This window comes from Onychomys torridus, chromosome 6 (assembly GCF_903995425.1).
Source record: "Onychomys torridus chromosome 6, mOncTor1.1, whole genome shotgun sequence".
Lineage (NCBI taxonomy): Eukaryota > Metazoa > Chordata > Mammalia > Rodentia > Cricetidae > Onychomys > Onychomys torridus.
The window spans coordinates 57642646-57667208 of NC_050448.1; positions in this window are offsets into that span (position 1 = coordinate 57642646).

Here is a 24563-nt window from a genome sequence, read left to right on the forward strand (position 1 = left end):
TCCTTGAAAAATTTCTCAAAGCCTTTATCCTCACCAAAACAAGGTTTTGTGTGAAACTGAATTTGTGAGGTTGTGATACATGTAGAACCAAAAGACATTTGAGCAAGTTGTGATAGTGGATGTCATGTGTCAACTTAACTGAAAAATGAGTACCTGGCTAGCTGATGACTGTTACTCTGGTGTTTCCATGAGAATGTCTCTCAATGAAGTTAGTGTGTAATTTGTTGAATATGTCTTCAGTAATTTAGGTGGGTCTCATCAAATCAGTTGGAGGTCTAAAGACGACAATGCTGATTTTCCAAGAGGTGAGAGGAAATCCTCTGTCTCACTCCCTCTGAACTGAGATGTTAATTTCTACCTTAGGGTCTCCTTATTTTCTAGCTTATGATTGCAGGTCATAGCCAATTCCTTCTCATAGGTGTGTGCCTTCTCATTATTGGCTCTGTTTCTTGGGAGAAGCCAGCATAAGACATGCATAAAGGAAGTCATATCAAACACCCAAACACAGAACTGGAAAAGTACCACTCTGGGGCCTGTGTACTCGTTGACCTCCATATCAGGAAATGCAGCATGGTAAAGTGACAGTTCTGTCATCTCTTAATTGTGACTATTTGCATTTAAAGATGGAAGAGTCCAAAATCTAGATTAGATTCCTACCAGCAAGGAGATTTGGATTATTTGAAGGAAATACACATCATGGGTAATGGTTCACCAGTTCCTTACAGAAGCATGTAATAACAAAAGAAAGAAAATCTCAGAGAAGGAACCAGAACAATAGAACTTCCAAAATGAGTTAGCATGGAATGGAGTCTCAATAGAACAGCCCTCATGCTTTGATTCACATCTATGGACAAGAACATTGTGTGAGCATGTATGAACACATAAATAGATGTCTTTAGAACAGAGTTTCTGAGTTGGCTTTTTAGCTATTGAATCAGATGAATTAATGCACACAGCATTTACCTACACGTGCACACACACAATCACATTCAACATAACCTCTCTCTCACATACACACATACTACCCAACTTCCAGGTGCAAATTCCAGGTGCAACATCTAGTTGATGAAGCTATTATCATTCTCATAAAACGGGCAAAGGACATATTTTCCAATTTCCAGCATACAATTTAATTAAACACCCAATAAATATCAGCTTTAAAAAATCTCTTGGCATCACACATTAAAAAGAATTCACACACTGCTTTTAAAAGACTATCAGAGAAGAAATGTATGTGAAAGAAGATTTCTTCCTTTTAAGGATAATTTCATAACTTCAGTGAACCATTTTCTAACTGCAAATTCTTGTTCTTTGGAAGAGAGAGCTAATCAGCTTTTATGGCTCATGGGATACCTTTTATAATAGTGGTGTGTGCATCAAAATGATGGAAATCTGTGGAGATAAAAAGGTTGTGGTAGACAGTAAACCATTTTAAATGCTGCATATTTTAGTTTTGTTTTTGCAAAGAATTGATTTAAGCAGACTCTTTCCACTACAAAATACCAAGGCACAGAAATATTTTGATAACAAGTAGTGTTTGGCTTAGAACTCTACACAGTTGTGTATATAAGAACTTAAAGCATCCAAATTTGTGCATCTTTACATTTCTAAAGCTTCTTCCAATTAATGTTAAGAGATATTTGCCTTGAAAAACTTATTTTTCCCTAGTCCCTGTAAGAGCAACTAATTGTCATTAAAGTAAGGTTACAAGCAGCTTTTTAAATATTTTACTAACTATTGGATATTAGCTTATTTTTGTGACAAAAACAAAATTCTGAATTCTGCTTATCAAAGGAACATGATTGGAGAGAGCACAGACTTTGTAAATAATTTGTTTATCAATTCTGAATTGTTTTCTCTAAGTGCAAAATATCTGCCTAATAATTTACTCTTACTAGGTAAATAAAATGCTAAATAAAATAAATTTGAAGAACAGAAGCATGCCTATAACACAGCCACTTTTAAGGGCAATCCAAGGGAAGTGGAAGTTTGAGACCCACCTATGCAACATTGCCAAGTATTGAAAAGGGGCAGGGAGGCTAAAAATTAACCATGCATTTCCAACATATCTGGACTCTGCTGAAGCCCATTAAGGGGAAACTATCTTCTCTTGGTCAAAAGTATGAAATGTACTTCTAGCCTTAGGCAGACACCTAACATTTCAGGCACTAAACACTAAACAGAAGAGTTTAATTAACTAGTTAACTTTTATTTTATGTGTGTGCAGGTTTTCACCGCATGTGTATTTCCATAACATGAGCCTGCCTGGTGCCTGCAGAGGAGGCATTAGATCCCTGGAGTTGCCAAAGGTTATGGACCTCCATCATTCCTCCCTTCCCAGATCCAGGCCTTCTGTGCCGTTCCCCCTATAAGGCTTTTTCAGATCTGCTGATTTCTTTGATTCCTAACAAAACTGTGTAAGTTTCCCTTTGCTAATTCTCTCCTGCCTCTTCCTTTTGGATGCTGCCCAGAGCCTAAGTATGCTTTCTCTGGTACTTTGGACTTTCCACTCCTTCTCTGAAGCTACGTCCCTTTTCTCATGTGTCTGCTAAATTTCCATGCCTAACTCAAAATGATGCGGCTTACTCCCTCCCTCCTATTCATCTCTCTCCCCTGGACAGTTTGCAAGATTTAAAATTTACCTGATATTCTTTCACTCTCTCTCTCTCTCTCTCTCTCTCTCTCTCTCTCTCTCTCTCTCTCCTCTTCTCTCCTCTCTCCTCTCTCTCCCTCCCCTCTCTCATTTTGGGAATTTCACACATGTGTATAATGTTTTGATCAAATCAACCCCCATTCCTTCCTTTCCAATATCCCCCTTTCTTTTCCTCAACACTTTCTCTTTCCAATTCCACATGTTCTTTGACTGAAACTCAACTCACTGAGTACCTTCTGTGCTGTAAGTATATACCTGAGTGTGAGTCCATCTACCCCGATTATGGGTATCCTCTGTCTTTGAAGGAAACGGACACTCCCATAACTAAGCTTCCATAAACTGCCAATAGCATCTCATCTAGGAGTGGAGCTTTATGGGGCCCTCAACCATCAAAGATGAGATGTCTGGTTTGATCTTGTGCAGATCTTTTGTACTGTGTTACAGCCACCATGAGTCCTTGTGTACAACTGTGCTGTCATGTCTAGCAAATACGGCTTTTCTACAGACATATTCTCTCTCTAGTTCTCACAGTCTCTCTTCCCCCTCTTCTGTGCTAATTAATACCAGAGTCTTGTGGTAACAGTGTGAAATAGAGATACCAATGTCCCATTGAGGGTGAAGTACTCCAATTGCTTATTTTCTGCACATTCATCAGTTGTAGGTCTTTGTACTAATCTTTACCTACTGCAAAAATAAACTTCTCTAATGAAGGCAAAGGGATGCACTAATCAATGGGTATAATGATATTAACTTAGGGGTAAGCTTATTACTATGTTCATTTAGCAGAATAATAATATTAGTGTTCCCTGAGGGCCTCTCCAAGAACATAACTAGCCACAGGTTCTTAGTCCAGTGAATGAGTTCCATATTCTAGAGTGGGACTTATATCTAAGCAGAAAAGGATTGGATATTCCATTATATTCATAACAATATTGTATCAGTGGGCATAACTTTGCCAGCCAGTTTTTGTTGTTATTTATAGAAATCGTATCTGAGTTAGATTCATGATTACATTTATCCTCAAGTGTCATGCAGAGAACTGTCAAGCACAATTAAAGCTAGCCAGCAGGGATGAGGTTTCCATATGGATACCATCTTAATTTCTCACCATCCTATGACTTAAGTGTGTGATGTCTTCAGTAATAGGGTCTGACCATTAAATTATCAACAGTAACCAAGAGCAATGCAGTGGCAATAGCCTATATAATCAGTCTATGGGAATCCAGTGTCCAACAACTTGAAAAGTAGTAACCCACACTGTGGTGATTTGAATGAAGATGGCCCCCCTGTAGGCTCACATTGGAGTGATACTGTTGGGAGGTTTGGTCTTAGAGTATATATGGTCTTGTTAGAGGAAGTATGTCACTAAGGGGTGGGCTTTGAGGATTCAGAAGCTCAAGCCAGGCCTAATAGCTCATCGTCTCTTCCTGCTGCCTATGATCCAGATAAAGAACTCTCAGCTACCCCTATAGCACTATGGGCACCTGTACGCTGCCATGTTTCCAACCATGTTGATAATGGACTAAACCCCTGAACTGCATGCCATCACCAATTAAATGTTTTTCTTTATAAGAGTTGCCATGATCACAATGTCTCTTTACAGCAATAAAAACCCTAACTAAGACACACATGTTGCACTGGTCTTTCTAATTTGATAGTCTATGGTACCAAGGAAAAGCATTGTCATTCTGTTATAGAATAACTCTACTTAAAGTGTTTATATATGTACATGTATAAATTCTGGGGAGCTCTTTAGCTATGCTTCCTTGTGATATTTTTAAAGGTCTCTAGTATTAGTCATCCCCCTACATACTCTTCTATCCTGCCCTCCCATCTCCTATTCCACTTAATCCTTCCACTCTTCTTCTATAAATTGTGAACATCATGTTTAAGCTTAAAAAAAAAAATCTGCGTATTTCAAATAGATGAGTTTGCATTGTAATAGGTATTTTAGCACTATATTTAAGTCCTGCACTGTCATTTTTTACCTTTCTTTTTTATCTATTCTTTGTGTCTTTCACATCATGCTTCTCCATCCCGTTCATTTCCCCATCCTTTGGTATCTGCCTTCTGCCCTTGCAAACTCCTCCCCAAAATAAAACAAAATTTAAGAGAGAAAAAAAAAAGAAAAAGAAAAACCAGTCTTGTCATGAAAACTGTAGTATGACACAGTGAGTCATGCAGTAAACCCTGTTATCCATGTAAATACTTGCAAGTGTTCATTGCAAAGAATCATTGGCCTGGTTTGAGGCCTCTGGTTTCTGCTACATCATCGATTCTGGGCCCTCACTGGAACTCCGCTTGGTTATCCTGCTATTGCTCTGTGTCCTGGAGATCCTGCAGCTTTGGGTTTCACGCACTCTAGCAGATCACAGATGGGTGAATGTTGCGGTGGAATAATTCATATCCCTGGTTTTTAGCCTGAGTACTGGCAGGATTGGTTAGCCTGCCAGCTTTTCCTAGTCCTCATGAGCTCTCCTGCATTGCCCTGGCTAATTCACCTTGTGCAGCTATGATCAAGGGACAGGGACAGTGCTCCTGCTTTCACATCCTGGTTGGGGGCGAGGGGGCAGCCTCAGGGTAAGATCTACTGTGCTACACAGGCGATGAAGGGACCACTCTCCAGAGTGCTGCAGCTGAGGAAAGGCAGGGCCAGCTCTCCCACCTGTCTTAGGATGGGGTAGGGTGGGGCAGAGGAGTGCATCTTTCCCTTGTCCATACCATCACATGACAGAGGAGTAATGCTCACCATGTCAGGGCTCACACACCCATACCTCCACCAACAAGATTGGCTTTATTGTGCTGCCTGCTCTCCGGAGTGTTGAGCTGGTTCGGGACAGGGACAGCTCTCCACTCTTAAGGCCTAGAGAGGCCTGCTCTCTCTCCTGCCTCGGGCATTGATGTATGGAGCAGGGGCGTTTCTCCCCCACCCATGCTGCCAAAGGACAGAAGAGTCAGGGGGAAAGATCTCCCATGCTCAGAATTCTGGGGCTGGCTCAGCCACACCTCTGCTCAAGGGATTGGATTTTATTTCCCAGTTTAGCTGTCAGCTCACCTTCACAAGGCCTTCACTTAGTCTGGCTTGGCATTTATTCTTGGCCAGTTGAATTGGATCCATATAAAATTAAATTCTATTTTAGAAATTATAATTCTGGTACTTCCTGAGAGAGTAGCTTGCCAAACCCTAAATATAGATAAAATTATTAAACACACTGGTCATTGATACTTCTAGCTTCATTTAATGACTTTTAACTCTGAGACATCAAAGGAAGAACCATATTTTCAAAAGACAGTATTTTAAAAATCATCCTTTCTTGGGTGAAAAGCTTTTAAATGATTTTATGGAATTTGACAAGTTGTATCTTCTTAGCTGTCATTTTAATTATCTCTATTATCACTTGAAGTGTGCCTGTTAACATACTGTCTGTGTAGATCCACAGTATTCAGTTCAAATGATTTTGTGAGTAAAATATACGCATACTTGTTTTTTCTTTCCTATGTGACATGGTCTAGATAGCAAGAAAATTTCATCCAATGTGTCCGCAATCACTGACTTGTGAATAATTTTGAAGTCAGTTTTTGAACCATGTATATATATTTAATGTTTCACTTTCTGAAGTACCCAGGAAGAATAAGGCGGATTTCCAGTTCTGTCAAACAATCTTAGATTCTTGTTTTACAGGAAATACTGAGCATGTAAATCCATTTTGTTCAACATCAGGAACAGCACACAAATACCCTGTCAATCCTAACTTTTTCAAAAGAACGGTTAAGTAAAAATATTGGAGCAAATATTTAAACATTTTTTGAAAATAGTTCATCCTTTTTACTAGTGTAATTCTTAGCATCATATATACCTGTCCCTATGTGTTTTAACATCATATGTTAGACATTTTTCTTGTAGATGTGCTACAGCACTTCAATGTTCAAGGAATGGAGTGCTTTGGCTCACAGTTTGATGTCATGGTCCATTACAGCAGGGAAGCCCTGCAAGCAACAGCTGGTGGCACCTGCTCACATTGCATCTTCATCCATCAAGCAGGGTGTTGAATGCTAGTACTTGGATTGATTTCTCCTTTTTTTCTTTTCAGGACTCTGTTTCATAAAATGGACCCTGCTAAAATCTAGGATGGGCTGTTCTACTTCAGTTAATCCTGTTAATCTTTCTTTAGCATGTCCAGAGGGTAGCTGAATCTAAACAGTCCCTTACCCATGTGCTGAAGTCTGTCTCCTAGGTGGTTCTAGATCCTGTCAAGTTGACAACCAATATTAACCATCACAATTGACCTATCTCATGAACTGAAGTAAACAATACTTGGGAAAAGAACATTTTGCATCCATGTTATTCTGATATTAAATGCTATTTGATTTTATTAAATTTAATGACAATTTTGCTTAAAACTGAGAAGTACTTTATGTATAAAATATTTTATGAATTAATTTAAGAATCCCGAAAGAGTTTTGCTGGGATCCTTTGCCTGATAATATAAGACCTGTGCAATGATCTCTATAAATAAGGTCACGTGTCCCATAAAGAGCAAGTATGAATAGGTGAATAGCACTAGCACTAAGATCTCTGACTCACACAGCCAGAGCTCCTTTGTTAAGCCCCGATTGCTTAATGCATCACCAAAATTAACATCAGTAAATGTTTATCATGAATGTAGGCAACAATATCACCTATACTTCTCAGTGTGCTGAGATACATCCACAATTTTAACACTTATTTTTAACAAATATTGTCAACATCTTATATCTTAAGAACTGGAGTCATTTAACCTTCTATCAAGTCCAAAGGCATCTGGTAGACCTTCTGCTTCCTTAGGAAGTTATAGCTCTAGGATGACAAAAAGTCAGAGAGGAGACCAGATGATTCTGTTTTCCAAAGTAAAATGCTGCACTTACTTCTTCTTCTTCTTCTTCTTCTTCTTCTTATTATTATTATTATTATTATTACTATTTTTTTTCGAGACAGGGTTTCTCTGTGTAGCTTTGCGCCTTTCCTGGAACGCACTTGGTAGCCCAGGCTGGCCTTTAACTCACAGAGATCCGCCTGGCTCTGCCTCCCAAGTGCTTGGATTAAAGGCGTGCGCCACCGCCCAGCAAGGAGGGCACACTTACCTATTATAACCCAAAAGCTCCCACTTATTCTGTGTAGTAGCTTTATTTTACTCTGTATGATAGCCATGCTATGTTCAATCTGACAAGCTGAAAGATTTTATTTTTTTTATCTACTTTAGCTCAGTTAACAGTTTTTTATTAACATAATTAATCCATTAATAACTCATTTCAGAAATGGGAAGTGGTTGGTTGGTAAAGTAGAATAGAAGCTGTATTAAAAACATACAACTTCTGGTTTTGATTGCTACATATTTTTTCAGATGTACTTTCATAAAGCAGACCTCCTTGAGGATGGTCTGGAATCTCCTGCATTGTAAAGGTCACAGGAGCAAGTTTTAGAAATCTTCCAATGTTTGAGCCTTTATGTAGTTAAGATATCAATCCAAAAAAGAGTCTAAAGTATGAGAGAAATTCTGACATGGTAATGAATTCAATTCCAGGCATCACAAGTTACACTCAGAAAGCAGAGGTATTGTGGGTACTTCTGTGCTTCACCAGTAATTTTGAAAATAAATACATACACTGAAGCTTCTATAGATGAAAATTTTTGATCATTGTGGAAAGCAGGAAATGAATAGATAATTAAGATAAAGACTCAAAGGAACATAAAAGATTCCTTCACTTTCATTCTACATTTACATTATCCACATGATCCTATTTATTTATTTTAGCATTGTTATCTTGGGTTGTTACAGAATTATATTTCTCAAAGAATGTATAATAATAGCTATTAAAACATTTTTATCTTAAGATAAAATTAAAGTGGCTCTGTGTTTTGTCTCTCTTTTTGGAGGAAAAGTATAGTTTTAACAAATGAGACATACTGAAAATGATTTCAGGTAAATGTAAGTTATTACTTTTTTTTTTTTTTACTTACTGTGCTCTGAGTACAGGCAATGTGTTAGTAACCTAAAGTGGGGACTTTCTTATTAAAGCAGGGAATATCTACAATTAGCTTTAAGTACACAGATGAGATGAAATAGCACTTTAATATTTTTGTGAGAGCTGAGAATACAAAGAAAAAGCTTCATCCAACAGATACCTTGTACAATTTAAAAGTTCTTTTGAAGTCAGGATACAGCACACTGACACAAAAAGATGAAATGCTGCAATGTCTTGTTATCTCTAGTGCTAAACAACAGAAAGCTGCTGGGCAGGCCACTCCAAGGGCTGCATTGAGCTTATGGTCACAGCCAGTTGGCTGCATGGCTTAGCTTCTGTTGAAGAGGCAAAGCAGGATGAGACAGCTTTGTACTTTCCCAGGCTCCCTTTAAGCTTCTAGAAAAATTCTGTTGGCTTTGAAGCAACGAGACTCTGTCTGGAACCTGGCCACAGAGAAGGGGACCCCAACAAATAACAGGAGTAGGTGAAGTGTATACATTCAGACCCTTAAAAGTGCGAGCCTAGTTGGGAAGCAACTGAAGTCAGGGTTAAGCAAACTGTCAGACAGAATTGACTATTTTTAGCTGAAACCTCTAATCTGGGTCAAAATAGCCATTGTGAAATATTGTATTGACTTTGACCTCTTGATGTTTTTACATCAGTTTTGAACTCAGTTATTTGGAGCATAAGTGTGGCCTGAATAGTACAGAAAACTTTCAGGGAGTTAAGCATGAGGTGCCCCAAAAACATAGAAAAAAAAGACAGTAAAGGGGACAAACTAAGTAGAAATGTGAGGGGTTGCAGCAGGCCATCCTGTTATAAGTTCACACACATTTGATATTAACTAGGAGGATGCGTCAATCGCAGCAGGGACCTCCAGTAATATTTGGCCTAATTATGAAGTAGCCTAACTGTGTGGACTGCATTTGTGGTTATTTTAGAAACAATTTGTCTGTGTGTAATAAAAAATAAAATATTTTATATGTTTTCTGGTCTTAATTAGGTAGACCTGATGTATTTTTTTGTCCTTAGAAATATGAAACACTAGAGTTGGGACATTTGTATCATCAATGTTAGCATCAGGCATTCTGGATTACTGAGCTTTAGAAATGGGACCTGTGGCAGATGCAGCAATTCCAAGATGGTAGGGAGTCCCAATATTGTATATATTCATATTAGTGCAGATTTCTGTGTCAGTTGTCTTAGGCTGGCAAAGCATAGTTAACATTTGTAAGCATGAAAAGGTCCAGCATGTCTTGTGACTTGGGAGTAGCAAAGGGCAATGTAGTAAGATGAGCACCTTTGCTTGTTGGGCCCGACCTATCCCTGCTGGGTCCTTTCCAGTGGCAAGCTGTACCCCCTTGCTGCACTGTGTATAAAGGAGAAATACTATCATACTGGACTAGGAGAGAACAATGGCTCTTGGGTACAGTCAGAATATATGGAGTTATACATCAATGGTTATATACTGAGGAAATATAAATGTGACACATGGTACTTGCTGATGGAAAGTTCAATAGTAACCCATAGCTGATGATTGAGAGACTAAATGAAAGTATGTGTGTGTTGAATACCTATATAAGTATCTGAAGGACTGGTGATGACATTATCTTTTAAGTCACAGGCACTGTCCAATGAAAGAATTGGGAATGATTCTAACATCCATCCTATAGAGTGGTGGAGGAAAAAAATTAGACAGCTGCCTTATCTCTCACCACAAGTCTTCCTAACCAACCTGTAAAGGGATGAGAATCACATTTAGTGCAATTATCACTACCACCTAGGACAAGATGGTTGGTCCCTTATCATGAAGAATTGACTCTTTACTTTTTCGTATTAATTAGGGCCTGTGTGCAGTGGGTTGTGGTATTAAACTGTGAGTAATAGATCATCTAGGTTGGTGTTTGGTGGAATTCAGAAGGGCATTTATTCCCTACTTCTTTGATTTAAAGCAGTGGTACCGTGGTCACTATGGGGTGATCCACAATAACTCTGGGGATCCAGGACTGCAAAGCTGAATGTCAAGAACAACAAGGTATCAGCAAAGGAACATACAAGGCTTCTACCTTATCTAAATATAATTGGGAAGACATGAGGTTGTTTTTCTACCTTGTTAGTATCTAACCAGCATCCTCAAGAAATCTGACCAGGGAAATGGGAAACGAGGGTTTCTTAGGAGGAAGGAGGGATAAATACAGAGGGAGGTAGAAGAAGGATAAAATGGAAATCAGGATAAAATTGATCCAATAGTGGTAACAGAAAAAGGGGGGACTCCTTAGGGAACAAGGAGGAAGGTAAGTGCAGGAAGAGGGAGAAGAAATAACACTATGGATGGCCAAAAGGCCATAAGAAATCATACTATTAACTATTTATCAAAACAAAAAATATCAACAAAAACACCTATAGTGCATGTAATTCAGTATATAAACATGCATATGTAGTTTTGATGAACTTTTCTCATCTGGACTAACAGAACATTCTTCAACAGCCAAATACCAACTAATACAAATCCCAAAACTAGCCATGAGAAACAATCTTTTGATGTATTGTTCTGGCTGTCTAAGAGACTTCCCAAACATGCAGCCAATTGCTGTTGCTCTCGGTTATCACCCCCAGAGGTGAAAGGTAAGTTTCTGTTGCTGAACATACCATGCCTTTCAGAAGTAGTACTCAGAGGCACCTGAACTGGAACGGACCTGAAAGTCTCCTTCCTGAAGATTAGCTTGCATGGTACTAAAAGGTGGCATGCAAATGTCCAAAGAGGAAGGTGACCAACAATGCCACCCAACTATGACAACTACTGACCACATCAATGACTAGCATGTCTTGAGTGGAGTAGTGGCATGCACACCTTAGCAATAACCAACTGCTCTCTCACTGGACTTAAGACTCTATGCTGGTTTGAGTAAGAATGGCCCCCATGGACTCATACATTTAAATGCTTGGTCTGCACATAGTAGAGCCATTTGGGAAGGATTGGGAGATATGGCCTTGCTTGAGTAGGTGTGGCTTTGTTGGAGAAGTTGTGTCTCTGAGGGTGGCCTTTGGAATTTCAAAAGCCCATGAAAAGCCCAGTATTTCTCTCTTTCTCTGTCTCCTGCCTGCACATCAGGATGTAAAGCTTTCAGTTACTACTGTAGCACCATGCCTGTCTGCTGCCTGCCATGCTCATCATGAACTAACCCTCTGCAACTGTAAGTAATCCCCCAATTAAATACATTCTTTTAAGAGTTGTATTGGTCATGGTGTCTCTTCATAGCAATAGAACAGTAATTAAGACAAACCAACTCAATAAAAGGGGTACCATGCCTAATACTGGAACTATTAACTATTCATTGCTAGTGAAATCATGGGTTATTGGAGGTGAATCTACAACCACTAATTTACTAAACCAGCATAATCCTTAACAACAGTCTGCAAACGTTGGTCCTGAAACACACAGGGGAGTGCCATCTTTACCCCTCATAGAGGAACCTTACCTTTGCAACAAATGAAAAGCACTGTAGAAAACCACAACTGGTCAAAATACAGAGTAATGGAGCCCAGTTTCCATCTACAAAACACTGCCTCACCTGGCCTCAGAGAGCAATGCATAAAGGGAGCAGAAAGATTATGATAGCCAGAAGATCATGGACTTTACTATGCGATTATGTCTCCTAGCAACATCTGAAGCTCTATCTGAAAAGTCTCACCAGCATGATTACCCAAATATGAGATGAAAAAGGATAGAACCAGCAAACATGCCAAACTGGAAGGGGAAAAGCCCATGAGGCCTCAACTCTACACAAAGAACTACAGGTAACTGAGTAAAGCTGGGGAAAGGAGAAGTAGCCCTCCCCTGAGAAGAACACACCAATTGGCTGTCCAGTACCAAAAGGTCAGCCCTGAAAACACACATACAAGTAGCATTATATGGACTCAACAATAGTTGGTAGGAATGTATAGGAGGGTTTGGAAGCAGGAATGGGAAGGGAGAAAAGTTATAATTAAAATATAACCACAAGAGTAGCAACTATGACTTCAAGTGTGGGCCAAAGAGAGCTAGTACAATTTTACATTGCAATAGCCATTCTTGGTCCCACTATTTATTCAGTTCCAAGTCTTCATGAAGGCTCCCTTAATGCCACATACTTAGAAAACTGCTAATATATTTTATTAACTATTGTTTTTAAAAATGGTTGTGCAGTGAATAGCTATTCTGTCTATGACCTTGTAACACTGCCCCTAGAGATATAGCAGGGAACTGTCTTACCAACCCATAACCTTGAAATACCATCCCCTGGTGTGTGGCTCAGGGCTACCCTCAAGACTTGTGATTCAAGTAGGCTCCTCTCTTCTCTTGCTCGTGGGCTGGATGGCACAGATCATCTGATCGACAGAACAGTGTTCGACTGTACCTCAGCTTCCCAAGACCCTACAATAAATCTCCTGTGCTGTGCTGTAGTGAGTTTCCCCCCTTATAAATTCCTTCACCCTTTAAGCAGACTCCGTGGATTATGGTTGTTCACATAAGATGCAGGCTAGACTAAGAGGTATTTTACCAAGTCAATAGGAACTGCCAATCTTCCCTTGAACTGCCATGTTGATATGACTCTCTGGTCTTACTCTTCCTGTTTTGCTTGTTGACCTTGACATGAGCAGATCTGCTCTGCTAGATGCTTGCTTCACTGTATACTCATCATCCTGGGCATGAAAAGTAAAATGAAAATAAATCACCGAATCTTTTAAACAAAGCCAAAGCAAATCCTTTCTACCTACAAGGCCATTTTCTCATTGCTTCCAGAAAGCTAATGAGTGTATCATATTGCTGCTTATCTAATTGATTTTTTTCAACTTTTCCATTTTCAGTCAGTCTTTTTCAATACACCCAACTGTCCACATGGATTTGACTTATATGTTCTTATCAGAAGCATAGCTTTTAGGGAGTAAATTAGGTCCTTATCATGCATTTTCCTCGCGATATTTCATATTTTGCATTTCTTAGGTTGGTGCTTAGCTTTACAACTGTCAATTTATAGTTCTATTGACTTCACTCTTTTTTGAACAGCTTATGTCATATTCTGACTTTGCTCTCAATATTTAGCACGGCATGATTTGCTAGATGTTATATGTTGGTTTCTTCAATGGAATCACTCCTCTGTCCTTCCTAGTTTGGAAGGGTAGAATGCAAAATTAAAATAAATGCAAAAGCCATATTGTTCATCTCAACTACAAACAAAGTTCAAGTAATTGGACACTTATGTGTTGATCTGACAGTCTCATCTAATGTCAGACTTCCCAATGGCTCAGATGTGCTGATCAATCACAGGAAACACCAGATTACACAGATCACTGCAAACATGTAATGAGAAGGAGCTGAACAACACTGGCACTGCACACTGCACTAATTGAACATCATTCACAGAGTGAAAAGGCCAGGAGTGGAAATAAGCACACTCATTAACAAGGCTGGACCACTGCATGACGTGAACCAAAACAGTGACTCTAGAGACAAGAGCAAAAACATAACACAGAAGAGGAGGAAAGGCATTAAAACATTATAGAAAGATATCATCAGCTTCCCATTGTGAGAGGGTCTACTTATTTAAAATGATTATTGATATATCAAATATTAATTTCCTAAAATGAGTTTCACTTTCCACACAAACTAAATTTCCTCAACAGTCACTCATATATAGCAAATGTAACCTTCCAGGAGGCTTAGGTTGACAGCGATTATTTAATTTTAGGCTTCACTGTTTTATTTAGTACTTTCCATTTAACAATAGCCTTTGCTTCCTATAGTTCAATAGGAAATTCAGTGAACAATAAATTAGTTATAAAACCCTAAAATTTTAAACGTAGCGACCCACAGGTTGCTTAGCAACAGTCTTGGATACTAAAGCTTAATCTCAGATCAGTTAACCCTGAAGAAAATTAATATTTTACATTGCAATACCTTAGAAAGCTACTAGTTCATGTCAGATATGTTTCTTGCCATCCCAGTTTTTAAATTTTTCATACTTTCTCCAAGCATCAAGTAAAATGTGCTTTTTATGGCTGCCTCTATTTCTATTAAAACATAGAAAACTCACGTTTGATTATAGATAAATAGAATACCTGGATATAATAAACTAGGTGTAAACCAATACTTAAATATTTAATTTTATTATTTTTAATTATGTGTACTTGTGTGGTATGTGCACATCAGTAGAATTTCTCACAGAAGCCAAAAGTTTCAGATCTCCCTGGGGCTGGAGTTTCAGGTTGTTGTGAGTTGCTAGATGTTGGTTCTGAGAACTAAACTTGAGTTCTCTGCAAGTACACTCCTCACCTCTAAGCCTCCTCTCCAGCCCCATGCAAGTAAATTTTAAATGTGACAATTGATGTTATATTGGTGTATCTCACAGTTGGAAAGGATGTTAAGAACTGATTAAATGAAAACGATTTGTGGTGGTTTAAATGTTAATGTGCCTCAGAGAGGCTCATGTGTGTAAGTACTTGTTCCTCAGTTGGTGATGCTATTTGGGTATGTTTAGGAAGTGTAGCCTTTGTGGAGGAAATAGGTTACTGAGGACAGACAGGCTTTGAGGTTTCAAAGCAACACTTTCCAGTTCATGCCCTCTGCTTTGTGATTGTGGTACAACATGTGATTGCTGCTCCAGGCACCATATCTACTTGCTGCCAAGCTTGCTTTCCTGCAATGATGGTGATGGAATTTTTTCCCAAGCCCAAATAAACTCTTCATTTTACATGTTGTCTTGGCTATGTTCTTTTATCACAGCAATATAAAAGTAACTAACACACTATTCTTATATCATTTTCAAAACAGGAAAATCGAAATCACATTATTTATTCTATCCATCCACCTTGGGTTAAAGAGGATATCAATAACAAAAGAAAAGAGAGAAAACACACAAATTCATGGAAGCTAAACAACACACTACTGAACCAACACTAGGTAAAGAAGATATAAGAAAGAAGAAAACAAAAACCCAAAGAGTTATTTCTAGCTCTATCCATTTACCTGTACATCTGATAGCTTCACTTTCTTAAAAGTTGGATAAAATTCCATTGAGAATATTAACACATTTCCATCATCTGTCACCAGGTGATGAACATTAATCTAGTTCTATTTTCTCCCTATTGTTAACAGATCAGCAGTGAACATGTATGTGCAAGCATGTCTGTAACATGCACACATAGCCCTTTAGAAACATGCTTTGTGGTAGTATAGTTGTATCATATCCTAGATCTATCTTTTCCTTCATTATTACCTTCATGGAAATATAAAAATGAGGTACAATAATTACAAGCTAAAATTTTACTGACTTAACATTTGTAAAAGTCATAATGCATAAACATGTTTAGTATGATTCTAAAATGAAAGCATGAAAAGACAAAAGGAAAATCATAGATGAGGGTCCTCTCTGAAAAACTGATGTGTACATACATATTAACAAATAATTATAAAGTAGTATTTCAAAAGTACTAAAAATGTTATTGGAAAGCCTCTGTACAGTGCTTATTGTAGTATAGGACTGTGTGTGAAGATAATTTCAAGTATTACAATTTAAAAAAAAATGGTGAATTTCTTAACACATACAAGGAAAGTTTTATGTAATTTCTAAGAAAGCAAAAGCAACGTGAAATCAAGAGATTAAAACAGAACTCCCATCTGGACCAGAGGTGAGTGCATGGGTTATAGTCAGAGAGGCAACTGCACCTGGGTCCCACCGCTGGACACAGGCCACTCCAGGAGGACCTGACCAACTTGGCTACAGTTGCCTGCCAATCAGCAGGCCCTGCTGGAAGGCTCCCCTTTTCCAAGACTGCAGGCAGACACTGCAGTCTCCACACCCTGCCCCCACACCCATCTGCTGGAAACCCCTGCCACTTCCTGAGACTCAGAGACCAGCCCCAAGCTTCCATCCTGCCCTGGAACTCCCATCTGGACCAGAGTCCAGAGGAACTCCCATCTGGACAAGAGGAGCTCCCATCTGGACAAAATAAGGAGACATCAGGGACTTCCCAAGACTCAGAGTCCAGCCCCCCAGCTCCTATCCAGCCAGCACTCTCATCTGGACCAGCACTCCCATCTGGTCCAGAGCTTCCATCTAGACAAGAGGGAGGCTCCCTAAAACTGTCAACTCTCTCTGGACCAAGTACACTGATAAGACCAAGAATGAACCCAAGAGGAGATGGGCAGATGTCAAGGCAGAAGTACATACAACAAAATAAAGAGCAATACAGCATCACCAGAACCTAGCCCTTCTCCAACAGCTAGACGTGAACATCACAGAATGGAAGAAGAAGAAGAAGAAGAAGAAGAAGAAGAAGAAGAAGAAGAAGAAGAAGAAGAAGAAGGATAAGAAGAAGAAGAAGAAGAAGAAGAAGAAGAAGAAGAAGAAGAAGAAGAAGGAGAAGAAGAAGAAGAAAACAACCTTATAAGTAACATCATGAAGAGACTAGAGCCTTATATAGAAGAAATAAAAAATAAAGTAGAGGAACAGACAAACAAAAAATGGGAAGAACGCTATAAAAAAACTACAGGAAAGGACAATTAAAGCAGAAGAAAACAATAAATCCTTGAATGAAAATCATGAAAAAGCAAGGGAGACAATCCAAGACCTGAAGAGGGAAATAGAAAAAATGAAGAAGACACTAGCAGAAGGAATGTGGGAAATAGAAAATCTGAGTAAACAAACAGGAACTTCAGAGGCAAGTATAACCAACAGAATGCAAGAAAGGGAAGAGAGGATCTCTGATGTTGAAGATATGGTAGAAGAAATAGATTCATCAGTCAAAGAAAACACTAAAACCAACAAAGTCATGACCCAAAATGTCCAAGAAATTTGGGACACCATGAAAAGACCAAAACTACAAATAATAGGGATAGAGGAAGGAGAAGAATACCAACTCAAAGGCACAGAAAATATATTTAACATGATCATACAAGAAAACTTTCCCAACGTAAAGAAGGAAATGCCTATGAAGATACAAGAAGCCTATAGAACACCAAACAGACTAGACCCACCAAAAAAGTCTTCTCGCCACATAATCATTAAACAACTAAATGTACAGAATAAAGAAAGAATATTAAGGGCAGCAAAGGAAAAAGGCCAAGTGACTTATAAAGGGAAAACCATCAGAATAACACCCGATTTCTCGATGGAGACTTTGAAAGCCAGAAGGACCTGGACAGATATAATGCAGACACTAAGAGACCATGGATGCCAGCCTAGACTAATATACCCAGCAAAACTTTCAATCATCATAGATGGAGTGAACAAGACCTTCCAAGACAAAACCAGATTTAAACAATACTTATCCACAAACCCAGCCCTACAGAAAGCACTAGAAGGAAAAGTCCAACCTAAGGACTTTTAGAGCTGAAATCAATAAAATAGAAATAAAGAGAACTATACAAAGGATTAATGAAACAAAGAGTTGGTTCTTTGAGAAGATCAACAAGATAGACAAGCCCTTATCCAAACTAACCAAAAGACAGAGGGAGAGCATCCAAATTAACAAAATCAGAAATGAAAAGGGGGACATAACAACAGATAATGAGGAAATCCAGAGAATCAAAAACCTCTACTCTACAAAACTGGAAAATTGAAAAGAAATGGATACTTTTCTGGATAGGTACCACATACCTAAGTTAAATCAAGACCACATAAACAATTTAAATAGTCCAATAACCCCTAAGGAAATAGAATCGGTCGTTAAAAGTCTCCCAACAAAAATAAAAGCCCAGGACCAGATGGTTTCAGCACAGAATTCTACCAGATCTTCAAAGAAGACTTAATACCAATACTCTTTAAATTGTTCCACACAATAGAAACAGAAGGTATATTACGAAACTCCTTCTATGAGGCTATAATTACCCTGATTCCTAAACCAAACAAAGAAAGAGAACTACAGACCGATCTCCCTCATGAACATTGATGCAAAAATACTCAATAAAATTCTGGCAAACAGACTCCAAGAACACATCCAAACAATTGTCCACCATGATCAAGTAGGCTTCATCCCAGGGATGCAAGGGTGGTTCAACATACGAAAGTCCATCAATGTAATACACCATATAAACAAACTCAAGGAAAAAAACCACATGATCTCTCACTAGATGCAGAAAAAGCATTTGAGAAAATCCAACACCCCTTTATGATAAAGGTCTTGGAGCGATCAGGTATACAGCGAACATACCTAAACATAATAAAGGCAATCTACAGCAAGCCAACAGCCAACATCAAATTAAATGGAGAGAAACTCAAAGCAATACCACTAAAATCAGGAACAAGGCATGGCTGTCCCCTCTCCCCCTACTTATTCAATATAGTACTTGAAGTTCTAGCCAGAGCTATAAGACAACATACAGAGATTAAGGGGATACAAATTGGAAAGGAAGAAGTCAAACTCTCCCTATTTGCAGATGGCATGTTAGTATACATGAGTGACCCCAAAAATTCAACTAAGGAACTGATACAGCTAATAAAAACCTTCAGCAACATTGCAGGATACAAGATCAACTCAAAAAATATCAGTAGCCCTTCTATATACAGTAGACAAACAGGCTGAGGAAATCAGAGATACATCACACTTTCCAATAGCCACAAATGATATAAAATACCTTGGGGTTACTCTAACTAAGCATGTGAAGGAACTATATGACAAGAACTTTAAGTCCCTGAAAAAAGAAATTGAAGAAGATGTCAGAAAATGGAAAGATCTCCCATGCTCATGGATAGGCAGGATTAACATAGTAAAAATGGCTATCTTACCAAAAGCAATCTACAGATTCAACTCAATTCCCATCAAATTACCAACACAATTCTTCACAGATCTGGAAAGAATAATACTGAACTTCATATGGAAAAACAAAAAACCTAGGATAGCCAAAAGAATCCTGTATAATAAAACAACCTCTCGAGGCATCACAATCCCCGACCTCAAGCTCCACTATAGAGCTCCTGTAATAAAAACAGCTTGGTACTGTCATAAAAACCGACATGTGGACCAATGGAATTGAATTGAAGACCCTGACATTAACCCTGACACCTATGAACATACAATTTTTGACAAAGAAGCCAAAAATGTACAATGGAAAAAAGAAAGCATCTTTAACAAATGGTGCTGGCATAACTGGATGTCAGTGTGTAGAAGGCTGCAAATAGATCCATATCTGTCACCATGAACAAAACTTAAATCCAAGTGGATCAAAGACCTCAACATAAATCCAGCTACTCTGAACCTGATAGTAGAGAAAGTAGGAAGTACTCTTGAACGCATTAGCACTGGAGATCACTTCCTAAATATAACACCAGTAGCACAGACACTGATAGAAACAATCAATCAATGGGACCTGTTGAAATGGAGAAGCTTTTTTTGAGCAAAGGACACGGTCAACAAGACAAAGCGACAGCCTACCGAATGGGAAAAGGTCTTCACCAACCCCACAACATACAGAGGGCTGATATCCAGAATATATAAGGAACTCAAGAAATTAGACATCAAAATGCCCAACAGTCCAATTAAGAAATGGGCTATAGAACTAAACAGAGAATTCTCCACAGAAGAAATTCAAATGGCTGAAAGACATTTAAGGAATTGCAGACATTTAAGGAATTGCTCAACATTCCTAATTATCTGGGAAATGCAAATCAAAACGACTCTGATATACCACCTTACACATGTCAGAATGGCTAAGATCAAAAGCACAGAAGACAGCTTATGCTGGAGAGGGTGTAGAGCAAGGGGAACTCTCCTCCACTGCTGGTGGGAATGCAAGCTTGTACAGCCACTTTGGAAATCAATATGGCGCTTCCTTAGAAAATTGGAATCCATCTCCCCCAAGACCCAGCTATAGCACTCTTGGGCATATACCCAAGGTATGCTCAATCATACCAGAAGGGCATTTGCTCAGCTATGTTCGTATCAGCTTTGTTTGTAATAGCCAGAACCTGGAAACAACCTAGATGCCCTTCAACTGAAGAATGGATAAAGAAAATATGGTACATATACACAATGGAGTACTACTCAGCAGAGAACAACAATGACATCATGAGGTTTGCAGGCAAATGGATGGATCTAGAAAAAATCATCCTGAGTGAGGTAACCCAGACTCAGAAGGAGAAACATGGTATGTACTCACTCATAGGAGGATACTAGATGTAAAACAAAGATGACTAGACTGCTACACAACTCCAGGGAGGCTACCTAGAAAACGGGAGCCTAGGAAAGACACAAGGATCACCCAATGACAGAAAAATGGATGAGATCTACATGAACAACCTGGATGACAGTGGGAGTAATGAAGAGCAAGATTTGAGGGAAAGAAAGCTTAGGGGAGCAGGAGATCCCAGCTGGATCAAGAACAGAAAGGGAGAACAAGGAATAACAGACCATGATAAATGAAGACCACATGAGACCAGGACTAGGCAGAGTGCTGGAGAGGTCCCCAGAAATCCACAATGATATATCCTCTGTAGTCTGCTGGCAATGGTTGAGAGAAAGCCTGATCTGACCTAGTCTGGTGATCAGATGGCCAAACACCATAACAGTCGTCTTGGAACTCTCATCCAATAACTGATGGAAGTGGATACAGAGATCCTCACCCAGGCCCCAGGTGGAGCTCCAGGTGTCCAAGTGTTGAGAAAGAGGAGGGTCTACAAGAGCGTGAATTGTTGAATCCAAGATTGCAAAAAGCACAGGGACAAATAGCCAAACGAATGGAAGCACATGAATTATGAACCAAAGGCTGTGGAGCCCCCAGCTGGATCAGGCCCTCTGGATAAGTGAGACAATTGAATAGCTTGATCTGTTTGGGAGGCACCCAGTCTGTGGGACCAGGGTCTGTCCTTAGTGCATGAGCTGGCTGTTTTAAACCTTGGGCTTACACAGGGACACTTTGCTCAGTCTGGAAGGAGGTGACAGGACCTGCCTGTACTGAATCTACCAGGTTTAAATGAATCCCCAGGGGTGCCTTGATCCTGGAGGACATGGGAATGGAGGGGATAGGCTGGGGGGAAGGTGGGGTTGGGGCGGGATGGGGGAGAACAGGCGAACACATGACTGATATATAAAATTTAAAACACATAATAATAAAGAAAAAAATTATTTATTAAAAAAAGATTAAAATATCACCAAAAAAATATTTGGGGATTTTACCATAGAAAGCAGAATTTTTTGGAAGCACAAAAGTCTCTCTTTAAAGGAGTTTCCTAATCAAAGCTGCCAGTTAGAAAACCTATGCTCTTGAAAATGCTAAAAATTGTATACAAGCATACCCCTCTTTGTGTCTTTGGGAGTGGCTTTCCTCTGTTTCCTAGGAACAGAGTCTGGTGTAAACCATTTGGGAAGGATACTCATCTAAACATGGATCAACGTGTTCCTCTTACATTGTCATATTATTAATTTGCCATAGTCTGAAGACAGTCAGAGTTATTTTTCCCTCGTATTACTTTGCTTTGGTAGCATTTTTATCCCTTTTCCACAATATTTAGATCAATGGATTTAATTTCTAAATCTTCAGCCATAAAGGTTTTTATTAGCCTTGGTTCTGTATTAATGTAATGCAACCTCAGAATGGGAGTACACATCACTAATTTCAGCACTCAGAAGACGAAGGCAAGTGGATGTCTGAATTGAAGACAAATATAATCTATATAATGAGTTCCAGACCAGCTAAGGATACACTGAGAGACCATGTCTTAAAGAAAAATGTTTCCCAACACTTGGGAGGCAGAGCCAGGCAGATCTCTGTGAGTTTGAGGCCAGCCTGGTCTACAAAGTGAGAGCCAGGACAGGCACCGAAACTACACAGAGAAACTCTGTCTCAAGAAAGAAAGAAAGAAAGAAAGAAAGAAAGAAAGAAAGAAAGAAAGAAAGAAAGAAAGAAAGAAAGAAAGAAAGAAAGAAAGAAAGAAGGGAGGCAGGGAGGGAGGGAGGGAGGGAGGGAGGAGGGAGGGAAGGAGGGAGGGAAGGAAGGAAGGAAGGAAGGAAGGAAGGAAGGAAGGAAGGAAGAAAGAAAATGTAATGCATGCTTTGTTTAGAAAATCATAAATGAACAAGCAAAAAGATAAATAGAAGAAACTGATAATTATATTACAATAGCGTTTTGTTAAACACATAGAAAGACGCACTTAATTCATCAGTAACCTTCCAGTTGTTTACACAGGTACAGATATTTACATTTTTTAAAGTAATTCTATAAAAATTCTTGGGAGTGTTTGTCTTTCCACAAATCATACACATTAACACTAGAATTTAAATAAACTGAGGCCTGCATCTTTCTAAAGGGAAATGCGGGAGGAGTGGATCAGGAGGGGGAGGTGTGTGTGGGGACTTGGAAAAGAGGAGTGAGGGGAAACAGAGATCTGCTGGAATATATAACAGAAAACATTAAACTGATTTCTCTCAAAATTTCCTATTACACACTTATTCTCTGTTATTAAATATAAATGTTTTCAAACATATTACATCTAAAATGTGGTTCCAATAAACTTTTAAATTACAATTTTTAGTTTTCAACAATTTTCATGCAATCTGTTTTGGTCATCTTCTCCCAGCCCCTCTCAGGCCCTCCCCACCCCCCACTCACCTAATGAACGTTTTAATGGACTCTTTACTACTGCCTGTGTTTTGTAATCTGACTCATAATTTTCTTTTTTAAAAAATAACCTTATTTTTAGGAAGAATTTCAGACTTATCTAAAATCAAAAGTAGTTCTGTTTTTCCATATCCCCATTGCCCAGATTGTTTTTATCTTAAACACTGAATAACCACACAAGACTATGAAAAAATCATAGTCTTATACTGACAAAACATTATTTTCCTTGTTGAATCTTTCCCATCTGACCACTTCCGGCATTTCTATGGTGAGGATTTGATCCAGAGTTCCACCTTCATTTATTGGTCATGGCTCCTGACTGTCTCAGCTCAGGCCATTTCTTTAATCTCCCTTTGCCTTTTATGAGTCTGATTCTTCTAAAGAGGCTGGGTAGTTACTTGAGGATGGCGCCTTGATTTCTATTGGTTTTGGTTTCTTGGTATTAGATTGAATTTATGGATTTGGAAGAAGAATGTTGAATATTGTCGGCTGCTCTGTGCTGTGCTCAGCGAATGTCAGGGAAGCAAATCAAAGTGTCTTTATTCTGGCGGTAATTAGATGACTTCTAGAAGAAAGCGTCTGCCAAACCCTCCATTGTACAGTTACTGCTTCCCCGTATTACACATGAATGTCTTAGGTAGAAACATTTTGACAGTGTGCATAAATGCTATTTTCCTCATGCTTTCACTAAATAATTTTGGAGTCATTAATTCTTTTTGTCGGTAAAGTATTGCCATGTTCTTTTTATAACAGTGCTTTTCCATTTCTACCATTCAGCTCACCTTGATTAACTGGAATTCTTCTGCAGGGACAAGTTTTTTTCCACTCCTTTACTCATCAATTCAATTATCTCATTGCAACAACAGCTTATACTTATGAATAATTTATCTTGTTTTGATGATTATAATCCAATACTGAAACTATTTACTTTTCTCCAAAAATTATCCCAGTTTATGATGATATGGGTTTCTATATGTGTCCTTTGAGTAAGTTTCCATCATCTTCAGAAGACTTTCTTACACTATTATGAGAATATTTCAGGGCTATGATGCCTGTTCCATGGTCCAGTCCTAGATTCAGAGTCTGGGGTTAGAAATGAGCATCATTACTGCTATGTTTTTGTTTTCCCTCTGTGTCGCTGAGCTGGGAAGTAATGCTGCATTCACTAAACCTGCTCATGACTCTGTATGTACGTATCAGCCACTCTGTATTCATAAACGTAACTAAACCAAGAATTCATATGAATGATTTCTCTTGCAGTCAAATACCAGGGCTTCATTGTATTTTTAGCTTTTTCCTCATTTTAAAAAATAT